The sequence below is a fragment of the Cryptomeria japonica genome, unplaced genomic scaffold, assembly GCF_030272615.1.
Source record: "Cryptomeria japonica unplaced genomic scaffold, Sugi_1.0 HiC_scaffold_88, whole genome shotgun sequence".
Classification (NCBI taxonomy): domain Eukaryota; kingdom Viridiplantae; phylum Streptophyta; class Pinopsida; order Cupressales; family Cupressaceae; genus Cryptomeria; species Cryptomeria japonica.
The window spans coordinates 2,241-15,000 of record NW_026728910.1 but is presented as its reverse complement, the minus strand read 5'-3'; the positions used below and the strand labels follow the sequence as shown (position 1 = coordinate 15,000).

General features: G+C 62.9%; 2 non-coding genes across 2 annotated transcripts; both read right to left on the bottom strand.

Moving 5' to 3' along the window:
* Positions 1 to 2,323: 2,323 nt before the first annotated feature.
* Positions 2,324 to 2,442, bottom strand: LOC131864500 (5S ribosomal RNA). The gene has a single exon (XR_009363267.1). It is a non-coding gene; the product is annotated as a 5S ribosomal RNA (ribosomal RNA).
* Positions 2,443 to 10,260: 7,818 nt separating this feature from the next.
* On the bottom strand, positions 10,261 to 10,379 carry LOC131864546 (5S ribosomal RNA). Its single transcript, XR_009363313.1, has one exon. It is a non-coding gene; the product is annotated as a 5S ribosomal RNA (ribosomal RNA).
* Between the last annotated feature and the right edge of the window lie 2,381 nt (positions 10,380 to 12,760).

Below are 12,760 nucleotides of genomic sequence, written 5' to 3'. Positions count from 1 at the left end.
GGGCGGGCTCAAGATGGCACCAGCATTCCCTTTTTCTCACTATCTTTCAAAACGGAAATTTTAAAATCTCGTTTTTTTTTTGCCTTTTATGGAAATTAGTGAAGGCATCGCATCAAAGGTGCGCACCTCGCTGCCCACCTTGGTGTGCTCCGAGGTGCCCACCACGGTGCGCAACGCCGGTGCGAACCCGGGAGCGCCCCGATGTGTGCTCCAAGGTGCGGCGTGCACGAAGTCGGACCCCGGTTTGCCCCGGGTGCGCACCTCGCGTGCACCTTGGTGCGCACACCTTGGCTGGGTTGCGCGGCCTGGTGGGCACCATGGTGCGCACCAAGGAGCGCTCCGAAGTGTGCTCCAAGGTGCGGCGTGCACGAAGTCGGAGCCCGGTTTGCCCCGGGTACGCACCTCGCGTGCACCTTCGCCGGGGTGGGCACCTCGGCTGGGTTGCGCGCCCTGGTGCGCACCAAGGAGCGCTCCGAAGTGTGCTCCAAGGTGCGGCGTGCACGAAGTCGGAGCCCGGTTTGCCCCGGGTGCGCACCTTCGCCGCGGTGCGCACCATGGCGTGCACGAAGTCGAAGCCCGGTTTGCCCCGGGTGCGCACCTCGCGTGCACCTTCGGCGGGGTTGCGCGCCCTGGTGGGCACCATGGTGCGCACCAAGGAGCGCTCCGAAGTGTGCTCCAAGGTGCGGCGTGCACGAAGTCGGAGCCCGGTTTGCCCCGGGTGCGCACCTCGCGTGCACCTTCGGCGGGGTTGCGCGCCCTGGTGGGCACCATGGTGCGCACCAAGGAGCGCTCCGAAGTGTGCTCCAAGGTGCGGCGTGCACGAAGTCGGAGCCCGGTTTGCCCCGGGTGCGCACCTCGCGTGCACCTTCGCCGCGGTGGGCACCATGGCGTGCACGAAGTCGGAGCCCGGTTTGCCCCGGGTGCGCACCTCGCGTGCACCTTCGCCGGGGTGGGCACCTCGGCTGGGTTGCGCGCCCTGGTGCGCACCAAGGAGCGCTCCGAAGTGTGCTCCAAGGTGCGGCGTGCACGAAGTCGGAGCCCGGTTTGCCCCGGGTGCGCACCTCGCGTGCACCTTCGCCAGGGTGGGCACCTCGGTGCGCACACCTTCTCAATGTTTTCTTGCCTTTTCTGGAAATTGGTGAAGGCAGCGCATCAAAGGTGCGCACCTCGGTGTGCTCCGAGGTGCGAACCCGAGAGCGCTCCGAGGTGCCCACGAAGTCGAAAGTCGGGTTAATTGCATTGTTTTCCCCGGGTGCGCTCCGAGGTGCGCAACATCGGCGCGCACCAAGGAGGGCTCCGAAGTGTGCTCCAAGGTGCGCACGATGGCGTGCACCTCTGGTGCGCACGATTCGGAGCTCGGTTTGACCGGGGTGCGCACACCTTGGCTGGGTTGCGCACCTTTTGTGCGCTCCAAGGTGCGCACGAAGTCGGAGCTCGGTTTGCCCCGGGTGCGCACCTTCGCCAGGGTGCGCACCTTGATGCGCACGCCTTGGCTGGGCTGCGCACCTTGGTGGGCGCCATGGTGCGCACCTTTCGTGCGCTCCAAGGTGCGCACGAAGTCGGAGCTCGGTTTGCCCCGGGTGCGCACCTTGGTGGGCGCCATGGTGCACTCCGAGGTGCCCAAGATTGGTGCGCACCAAGGAGCGCTCCGAAGTGCGCTCCAAGGTGCGCGCGAAGTCGAAAGTTGGGTTAATTGTCCGGTTTGCCTCGGGTGCGCACCTTGCGTGCACCTTCGCCAGGGTGGGCGCCTTGGTGCGCACACCTTGGCTGGGCTGCGCACACCTTGGCACCCGCGTTTCCTTCATTTTAAATTTTTTTTTTTTACAATCTCTCAAGTGGGAAATTCTATAATCTCAACTTTTTTTGCCTTTTCAGGAAACTTTTGAATGGAGCGCATCATTGGTGCGCTCCGAAGTGTGCTCCAAAGCTCTCTCCAGCTGCGTGCACCTGCCCCGGCCGCGCACCCGGCCCCGCCCAGCTTCGCTCACCTGTCCCGGGCGTCTGGTGCGGAACCTTAGAGTAAGAAACATCACCGTGCACCTTGGCCAACGTGCGCGACTCGACCGAGCGCGCACTGGCCGAGGTGCACACCGATTTCACCTGGGTGCGCGCGCAGCACCTCGGGCGCACCGGGGTGCGCGCACAACGCCCGGGTTGCACCGTGGCCTGTGTGCTCGGGGCGCCTCGGGTGCGCGCTCGGTGTCGCCCCCGCGCGCGCGGTAGTGCGGGCAGCGCACCCCGGCCCGGCCCGGCCCCGACGAGAACGCAAACGGGCAAAAGGTTTATTCAAATAGCATTGCGATGCCCGGCGAAAAACTAAAAAAGGGTGCAACACCGGGACTTCCCGGGAGGTCACCCATCCCAGTACTACTCCGGCCCAAGCGCGCTTAACTGCGGAGTTCTGATGGGATCCGGTGCACTAACGCTGGTATGATCGCACCCGTTATGAGCTTGTCGCAGTGTGTACTTAGCAAACCGCGACCCACGTGCGAATCCACCCCGGCCACCCACCCCCGTCGAGGTGCACACCCTCCCTCGCGAAGTGCGCCCCGTTCGCCAAGTGTGAGCCCTGCCCGGGTGCGCGCACCTTGCTAGGGCGTCGGGTGTGCACCCGGCCCGGCCTACGTGCGTGCACCTGTAGGGGGCGTCGTGTGCGTGCAGTGTCCCGTCTGCAACGCGGTGCCCACACACCACCTCGGGCGCAACGACCTGCGCTCACATGTGGGCCGAGTGCACCTTGGTGCATGTTCGGGGCGCCTCGGGTGCACGCTCGATCTTGCCCCGGTGCACCAAGGCGCTCGGTTTGCCCCGGGTGCGCACTTGGTGCAAGGTGGGCACCCAAAATAGGGATCAAGCACCAAAACACAAGTTTCGGGATGCAAAATGGGACCCAAGGACCACAAATGCGTTCCAAGACCCATGATGGGTCCACGAGAACAAAAATGTGTTCCGAGACTTAATAAACAAATATTGGGTTTTAGGAGAAGAAACATGCTCTGATGCCCAAAACGAGAATCGACCCCGAAAAGGCCACAGGCCAAAAGTGGGATGCGAGACAAAAAAAAATGGGACCCGAGGACCAAAATTGGGTTCCCAGGTCGAAGACAGGGCAACCGGACAAGAAACGACCTCTAAGGCTCGAAATGAGTCCCGACGACTAAAACTTGACAAGAAGCACCCATCAGGCACCCAACTCGACACCCATGGGATGCCGACCCACCCGGGCTTCCACCTAGCACACCTTGGCACCCACCCACCCTCGCACCCAACCTCGCACCCAACTTAGCACCTTTGAACCCACATTGGCACTCACCCTGACCCTGGCACCTTGGAACCCACATTGGCACTCACCTTGACCCTGGCACCCACCTTTGCACTCACCTTGGGACCCACCCTGGCTCCCACCTCGGCACCCACCCAGACACCCACCTTGGTTCCTTGGCACCCACCTTGGATCCTTGGCACCCACCCCGACACCCACCTTGGCACGCAACTTGGCTACTTGCCACCCACCTTGGCTCCTTGACGCCCACCCCGACAACCACCCCGTGACCTACCCTGGCTAGGGTTGGTGCACACCCACCCTGGTGCCCACCTTGGCACCCACCCTATGACCCACCTTGGCACGCACCTTAGTACCCACCCCGTTACCCACCCTAGGACCCACCCCGTGACCCACCTTGGCCAGGGTGGGTGCCTTGGTGCGCACAACTTGCCTGGGCTGCACACCAGGGCGGGCTCAAGATGGCACCCGCGTTCCGTTTTTTTCACTATCTTTCAAAACGGAAATTTTAAAATCTCATTTTTTTCTTTTTTTTGCCTTTTCTGGAAATTAGTGAAGGCAGCGCATCAAAGGTGCGCAATGCTGGTGCGAACCCGGGAGCGCTCCGATGTGTGCTCCAAGGTGCGGCGTGCACGAAGTCCGAGCCCGGTTTGCCCCGGGTGCGCACCTCGCGTGCACCTTCGCCGGGGTGAGCACCTTGGCTGGGTTGCGCGCCCTGGTGCGTACCAAGGAGCGCTCTGAAGTGTGCTCCAAGGTGCGGCGTGCACGAAGTCGGAGCCCGGTTTGCCCCGGGTGTGCACCTCGGGTGCGCACCTCGCGTGCACCTTCGCTGCGGTGGGCACCTTGGCTGGGTTGCGCGCCTTGGTGGGCACCATGCAGTGCACGAAGTCGGAGCCCGGTTTGCCCCGGGCGCGCACCTCCGCCAGGGTGGGCACCTTGGTGCGCACAACTTGCCTGGGCTGCGCATCAGGAAGGGCTCAAGATGGCACCCGCGTTCCGTTTTTTTCACTATCTTTCAGAACGGAAATTTTAAAATATCGTTTTTTTTTGCCTTTTCTGGAAATTAGTGAAGGCAGCGCATCAAAGGTGCGCAACGCTGGTGCGAACCTGGGAGCGCTCCGATGTGTGCTCCAAGGTGCGGCGTGCACGAAGTCGGAGCCCGGTTTGCCTCGGGTGCGCCCTGGTGGGCACCATGGTGCGCACCAAGGAGCGCTCCGAAGTGTGCTCCAAGGTGCGGCCTGCACGAAGTCGGAGCCCGGTTTGCCCCGGGTGTGCACCTCGGGTGGGCACCTTGGTGCGCATGCCTTGCCTGGGCTGCGCACCAGGGCGGGCTCAAGATGGCACCCGCGTTCCTTTTTTTTCACTATCTTTCAAAACGGAAATTTTAAAATCTCATTTTTTTTTGCCTTTTTCTGGAAATTAGTGAAGGCAGCGCATCAAAGGTGCGCACCTCGCTGCCCACCACGGTGCGCAACGCCGGTGGGCACCCGGGAGTGCTTCGAAGTGTGCTCCAAGGTGCTGCGTGCACGTTGTCGGAGCCCGGTTTGCCCCGGGTGCGCACCTCGCGTGCACCTTCGTCGGGGTGGGCACCTTGGCTTGGTTTGCCCCGGCTGCGCTCCGAAGCGGGGTTATTGGAGCGCCGCCTCTTTTTTTGTCGGAGCGTTTGGTGGGGTTTCTCGCATTGGCTCTTCCGAGGCCCGGTTGCCACCCTGGCGCGCACGAAGTCGGAAGTAGGGTTAATTGCCCGGGTGCGCACCTTTGCCAGGGTGGCACCTTACCTGGGCTGCGCACCAGGGCGGGCTCAAGATGGCACGCGCGTTCCGTTTTTTTCACTATCTTTCAAAACGGAAATTTTAAAATCTCCTTTTTTTTTTGCCTTTTCTGGAAATTAGTGAAGGCAGCGCATCAAAGGTGCGCACCTCGCTGCCCACCTTGGTGTGCTCTGAGGTGCGCACCCGGGAGCGCTACGAAGTGTGCTCCAAGGTGCGGCGTGCACGTTGTCGGAGCCCGGTTTGCCCCGGGTGCGCACCTCGCCTGCACCTTGGCCGGGGTGGGCACCTTGGCTGGGTTTGCCCAGGGTGCGCTCCGAAGCGGGGTTACTGGAGCGCCCCCTCTTTTTTTGTCAGAGAGTTTGGTGGGGTTTCTCGCATTGGCTCTTCCCAGGCCCGGTTGTTGGGTGCGCTCCCACCCTGGCGCGCGCGAAGTTGGAAGTTGGGTTAATTGCCCGGGCGCGCACCTTCGCCAGGGTGGGCACCTTGGTGCGCAAACCTTGGCTGGGCTGCGCACCAGGGCGGGCTCAAGATGGCACCAGCATTCCCTTTTTCTCACTATCTTTCAAAACGGAAATTTTAAAATCTCGTTTTTTTTTTGCCTTTTATGGAAATTAGTGAAGGCATCGCATCAAAGGTGCGCACCTCGCTGCCCACCTTGGTGTGCTCCGAGGTGCCCACCACGGTGCGCAACGCCGGTGCGAACCCGGGAGCGCCCCGATGTGTGCTCCAAGGTGCGGCGTGCACGAAGTCGGACCCCGGTTTGCCCCGGGTGCGCACCTCGCGTGCACCTTGGTGCGCACACCTTGGCTGGGTTGCGCGGCCTGGTGGGCACCATGGTGCGCACCAAGGAGCGCTCCGAAGTGTGCTCCAAGGTGCGGCGTGCACGAAGTCGGAGCCCGGTTTGCCCCGGGTGCGCACCTTCGCCGCGGTGGGCACCATGGCGTGCACGAAGTCGGAGCCCGGTTTGCCCCGGGTGCGCACCTCGCGTGCACCTTCGCCGGGGTGGGCACCTCGGCTGGGTTGCGCGCCCTGGTGCGCACCAAGGAGCGCTCTGAAGTGTGCTCCAAGGTGCGGCGTGCACGAAGTCGGAGCCCGGTTTGCCCCGGGTGTGCACCTCGGGTGCGCACCTCGCGTGCACCTTCGCTGCGGTGGGCACCTTGGCTGGGTTGCGCGCCTTGGTGGGCACCATGCAGTGCACGAAGTCGGAGCCCGGATTGCCCCGGGCGCGCACCTCCGCCAGGGTGGGCACCTTGGTGCGCACAACTTGCCTGGGCTGCGCACCAGGAAGGGCTCAAGATGGCACCCGCGTTCCGTTTTTTTCACTATCTTTCAGAACGGAAATTTTAAAATCTCGTTTTTTTTTGCCTTTTCTGGAAATTAGTGAAGGCAGCGCATCAAAGGTGCGCAACGCTGGTGCGAACCTGGGAGCGCTCCGATGTGTGCTCCAAGGTGCGGCGTGCACGAAGTCGGACCCCGGTTTGCCCCGGGTGCGCACCTCGCGTGCACCTTGGTGCGCACACCTTGGCTGGGTTGCGCGCCCTGGTGGGCACCATGGTGCGCACCAAGGAGCGCTCCGAAGTGTGCTCCAAGGTGCGGCGTGCACGAAGTCGGAGCCCGGTTTGCCCCGGGTGCGCACCTCGCGTGCACCTTCGCCGCGGTGGGCACCATGGCGTGCACGAAGTCGGAGCCCGGTTTGCCCCGGGTGCGCACCTCGCGTGCACCTTCGCCGGGGTGGGCACCTTGGTGTGCAGACCTTGGCTGGGTTGCGCGCCCTGGTGGGCACCATGGTGCGCACCAAGGAGCGCTCCGAAGTGTGCTCCAAGGTGCGGCCTGCACGAAGTCGGAGCCCGGTTTGCCCCGGGTGTGCACCTCGGGTGGGCACCTTGGTGCGCATGCCTTGCCTGGGCTGCGCACCAGGGCGGGCTCAAGATGGCACCCGCGTTCCTTTTTTTTCACTATCTTTCAAAACGGAAATTTTAAAATCTCATTTTTTTTTGCCTTTTTCTGGAAATTAGTGAAGGCAGCGCATCAAAGGTGCGCACCTCGCTGCCCACCACGGTGCGCAACGCCGGTGGGCACCCGGGAGTGCTTCGAAGTGTGCTCCAAGGTGCTGCGTGCACGTTGTCGGAGCCCGGTTTGCCCCGGGTGCGCACCTCGCGTGCACCTTCGTCGGGGTGGGCACCTTGGCTGGGTTTGCCCCGGCTGCGCTCCGAAGCGGGGTTATTGGAGCGCCGCCTCTTTTTTTGTCGGAGCGTTTGGTGGGGTTTCTCGCATTGGCTCTTCCGAGGCCCGGTTGCCACCCTGGCGCGCACGAAGTCGGAAGTAGGGTTAATTGCCCGGGTGCGCACCTTTGCCAGGGTGGGCACCTTACCTGGGCTGCGCACCAGGGCGGGCTCAAGATGGCACGCGCGTTCCGTTTTTTTCACTATCTTTCAAAACGGAAATTTTAAAATCTCCTTTTTTTTTTGCCTTTTCTGGAAATTAGTGAAGGCAGCGCATCAAAGGTGCGCACCTCGCTGCCCACCTTGGTGTGCTCTGAGGTGCGCACCCGGGAGCGCTACGAAGTGTGCTCCAAGGTGCGGCGTGCACGTTGTCGGAGCCCGGTTTGCCCCGGGTGCGCACCTCGCCTGCACCTTGGCCGGGGTGGGCACCTTGGCTGGGTTTGCCCAGGGTGCGCTCCGAAGCGGGGTTACTGGAGCGCCCCCTCTTTTTTTGTCAGAGCGTTTGGTGGGGTTTCTCGCATTGGCTCTTCCCAGGCCCGGTTGTTGGGTGCGCTCCCACCCTGGCGCGCGCGAAGTTGGAAGTTGGATTAATTGCCCGGGCGCGCACCTTCGCCAGGGTGGGCACCTTGGTGCGCACACCTTGGCTGGGCTGCGCACCAGGGCGGGCTCAAGATGGCACCAGCATTCCCTTTTTCTCACTATCTTTCAAAACGGAAATTTTAAAATCTCGTTTTTTTTTTGCCTTTTATGGAAATTAGTGAAGGCATCGCATCAAAGGTGCGCACCTCGCTGCCCACCTTGGTGTGCTCCGAGGTGCCCACCACGGTGCGCAACGCCGGTGCGAACCCGGGAGCGCCCCGATGTGTGCTCCAAGGTGCGGCGTGCACGAAGTCGGACCCCGGTTTGCCCCGGGTGCGCACCTCGCGTGCACCTTGGTGCGCACACCTTGGCTGGGTTGCGCGGCCTGGTGGGCACCATGGTGCGCACCAAGGAGCGCTCCGAAGTGTGCTCCAAGGTGCGGCGTGCACGAAGTCGGAGCCCGGTTTGCCCCGGGTACGCACCTCGCGTGCACCTTCGCCGGGGGTGGGCACCTCGGCTGGGTTGCGCGCCCTGGTGCGCACCAAGGAGCGCTCCGAAGTGTGCTCCAAGGTGCGGCGTGCACGAAGTCGGAGCCCGGTTTGCCCCGGGTGCGCACCTTCGCCGCGGTGCGCACCATGGCGTGCACGAAGTCGGAGCCCGGTTTGCCCCGGGTGCGCACCTCGCGTGCACCTTCGGCGGGGTTGCGCGCCCTGGTGGGCACCATGGTGCGCACCAAGGAGCGCTCCGAAGTGTGCTCCAAGGTGCGGCGTGCACGAAGTCGGAGCCCGGTTTGCCCCGGGGTGCGCACCTCGCGTGCACCTTCGGCGGGGTTGCGCGCCCTGGTGGGCACCATGGTGCGCACCAAGGAGCGCTCCGAAGTGTGCTCCAAGGTGCGGCGTGCACGAAGTCGGAGCCCGGTTTGCCCCGGGTGCGCACCTCGCGTGCACCTTCGCCGCGGTGGGCACCATGGCGTGCACGAAGTCGGAGCCCGGTTTGCCCCGGGTGCGCACCTCGCGTGCACCTTCGCCGGGGTGGGCACCTCGGCTGGGTTGCGCGCCCTGGTGCGCACCAAGGAGCGCTCCGAAGTGTGCTCCAAGGTGCGGCGTGCACGAAGTCGGAGCCCGGTTTGCCCCGGGTGCGCACCTCGCGTGCACCTTCGCCAGGGTGGGCACCTCGGTGCGCACACCTTCTCAATGTTTTCTTGCCTTTTCTGGAAATTGGTGAAGGCAGCGCATCAAAGGTGCGCACCGGTGTGCTCCGAGGTGCGAACCCGAGAGCGCTCCGAGGTGCCCACGAAGTCGAAAGTCGGGTTAATTGCATTGTTTTCCCCGGGTGCGCTCCGAGGTGCGCAACATCGGCGCGCACCAAGGAGGGCTCCGAAGTGTGCTCCAAGGTGCGCACGATGGCGTGCACCTCTGGTGCGCACGATTCGGAGCTCGGTTTGACCGGGGTGCGCACACCTTGGCTGGGTTGCGCACCTTTTGTGCGCTCCAAGGTGCGCACGAAGTCGGAGCTCGGTTTGCCCCGGGTGCGCACCTTCGCCAGGGTGCGCACCTTGATGCGCACGCCTTGGCTGGGCTGCGCACCTTGGTGGGCGCCATGGTGCGCACCTTTCGTGCGCTCCAAGGTGCGCACGAAGTCGGAGCTCGGTTTGCCCCGGGTGCGCACCTTGGTGGGCGCCATGGTGCACTCCGAGGTGCCCAAGATTGGTGCGCACCAAGGAGCGCTCCGAAGTGCGCTCCAAGGTGCGCGCGAAGTCGAAAGTTGGGTTAATTGTCCGGTTTGCCTCGGGTGCGCACCTTGCGTGCACCTTCGCCAGGGTGGGCGCCTTGGTGCGCACACCTTGGCTGGGCTGCGCACACCTTGGCACCCGCGTTTCCTTCATTTTAAATTTTTTTTTTTTACAATCTCTCAAGTGGGAAATTCTATAATCTCAACTTTTTTTGCCTTTTCAGGAAACTTTTGAATGGAGCGCATCATTGGTGCGCTCCGAAGTGTGCTCCAAAGCTCTCTCCAGCTGCGTGCACCTGCCCCGGCCGCGCACCCGGCCCCGCCCAGCTTCGCTCACCTGTCCCGGGCGTCTGGTGCGGAACCTTAGAGTAAGAAACATCACCGTGCACCTTGGCCAACGTGCGCGACTCGACCGAGCGCGCACTGGCCGAGGTGCACACCGATTTCACCTGGGTGCGCGCGCAGCACCTCGGGCGCACCGGGGTGCGCGCACAACGCCCGGGTTGCACCGTGGCCTGTGTGCTCGGGGTGCCTCGGGTGCGCGCTCGGTGTCGCCCCCCGCGCGCGCGGTAGTGCGGGCAGCGCACCCCGGCCCGGCCCGGCCCCGACGAGAACGCAAACGGGCAAAAGGTTTATTCAAATAGCATTGCGACGCCCGGCGAAAAACTAAAAAAGGGTGCAACACCGGGACTTCCCGGGAGGTCACCCATCCCAGTACTACTCCGGCCCAAGCGCGCTTAACTGCGGAGTTCTGATGGGATCCGGTGCACTAATGCTGGTATGATCGCACCCGTTATGAGCTTGTCGCAGTGTGTACTTAGCAAACCGCGACCCACGTGCGAATCCACCCCGGCCACCCACCCCCGTCGAGGTGCACACCCTCCCTCGCGAAGTGCGCCCCGTTCGCCAAGTGTGAGCCCTGCCCGGGTGCGCGCACCTTGCTAGGGCGTCGGGTGTGCACCCGGCCCGGCCTACGTGCGTGCACCTGGAGGGGGCGTCGTGTGCGTGCAGTGTCCCGTCTGCAACGCGGTGCCCACACACCACCTCGGGCGCAACGACCTGCGCTCACATGTGGGCCGAGTGCACCTTGGTGCATGTTCGGGGCGCCTCGGGTGCACGCTCGATCTTGCCCCGGTGCACCAAGGCGCTCGGTTTGCCCCGGGTGCGCACTTGGTGCAAGGTGGGCACCCAAAATAGGGATCAAGCACCAAAACACAAGTTTCGGGATGCAAAATGGGACCCAAGGACCACAAATGCGTTCCAAGACCCATGATGGGTCCACGAGAACAAAAATGTGTTCCGAGACTTAATAAACAAATATTGGGTTTTAGGAGAAGAAACATGCTCTGATGCCCAAAACGAGAATCGACCCCGAAAAGGCCACAGGCCAAAAGTGGGATGCGAGACAAAAAAAAATGGGACCCGAGGACCAAAATTGGGTTCCCAGGTCGAAGACAGGGCAACCGGACAAGAAACGACCTCTAAGGCTCGAAATGAGTCCCGACGACTAAAACTTGACAAGAAGCACCCATCAGGCACCCAACTCGACACCCATGGGATGCCGACCCACCCGGGCTTCCACCTAGCACACCTTGGCACCCACCCACCCTCGCACCCAACCTCGCACCCAACTTAGCACCTTTGAACCCACATTGGCACTCACCCTGACCCTGGCACCTTGGAACCCACATTGGCACTCACCTTGACCCTGGCACCCACCTTTGCACTCACCTTGGGACCCACCCTGGCTCCCACCTCGGCACCCACCCAGACACCCACCTTGGTTCCTTGGCACCCACCTTGGATCCTTGGCACCCACCCCGACACCCACCTTGGCACGCAACTTGGCTACTTGCCACCCACCTTGGCTCCTTGACGCCCACCCCGACAACCACCCCGTGACCTACCCTGGCTAGGGTTGGTGCACACCCACCCTGGTGCCCACCTTGGCACCCACCCTATGACCCACCTTGGCACGCACCTTAGTACCCACCCCGTTACCCACCCTAGGACCCACCCCGTGACCCACCTTGGCCAGGGTGGGTGCACCCACCCTGGTGCCCACCTTGGCACCCACCCATCCTAGCACCCAGCCTGTGACCGGGCTTGGAACCCAACCTTGCACCCGCACCCGTCTTGGCCAGTGTGGGTGCGCACCCATCCTGGCACCCACGTTGTGACACACCCTTTAACCCACGCACCCTAGCACCCACGTTGGCACCCACCTTGGAACCCAACCTAGCAACTTGGCACCCACCCCGTGACCCACCTTGGCATCCACCATAGCAGTCGCCGACTTGGCACCCACCTCGGCACCCACCTTGACACTTGTGGACCCACCTTGCCACTCACCCTAGCATCGACCCATCCTAGCACCCACCCTGGCACCTTTGCACCCTAGCACTCACCCATCCTAGCACCTAACCTGTGACCCACCTTGACACTCACCCTCGCACCCACCTTGGAACCCAACCTAGCACCCACCCACCCTGACACCAACCCTAGCACCTACCCACCCTTGCACCCACCCTGTGACCCATCTTGGCACCCACCCATCCTACCACTCAACCTATCACCCACCTTCTCACCCACCTTGGCATCCACCTTAGCACCCACCCACACTGGCACCTTGGCACCCACCTCGGGCAAGGTGGGTGCACACCCACCCTGGCACCCAATTTAGAACCCACCGAGCATGTTACCCACCTTGGCACCCACATTGCAGCCCACCCTAGTACCCACCCTATGACCCACATTGGCATCCACACCCTAGCACCCAGGCACCTCGACACCCGCCTTGACACCCACCCTAGCACTGAACCTGTGACCCACCTTGGAACTCACCCTAGAACCCACCCACCCTGTGAACCACCTTGGCATCCACCTTAGCACCCACCCACCTTGGCACCCACTCTAGCACTCACCCATCCTAACACCCAACTTGTTACCCACCTTGGCACCCGCCCTCGCGTCCACCTTGAAACCCACCCTAGCACCCACCCACGCAGGAGCCCACCTTGGCACCCAACCTAACACCCACGCATCCTGGCACCCAACTTGTGACCCACCTTGGAACCCACCCTAGTACCCACCTTTGAACCCACTATATCACCAACCCACCTTGGCACCCACCCTATGACCCTCTTTGGAATCCACCCTAGCACGCACCCACC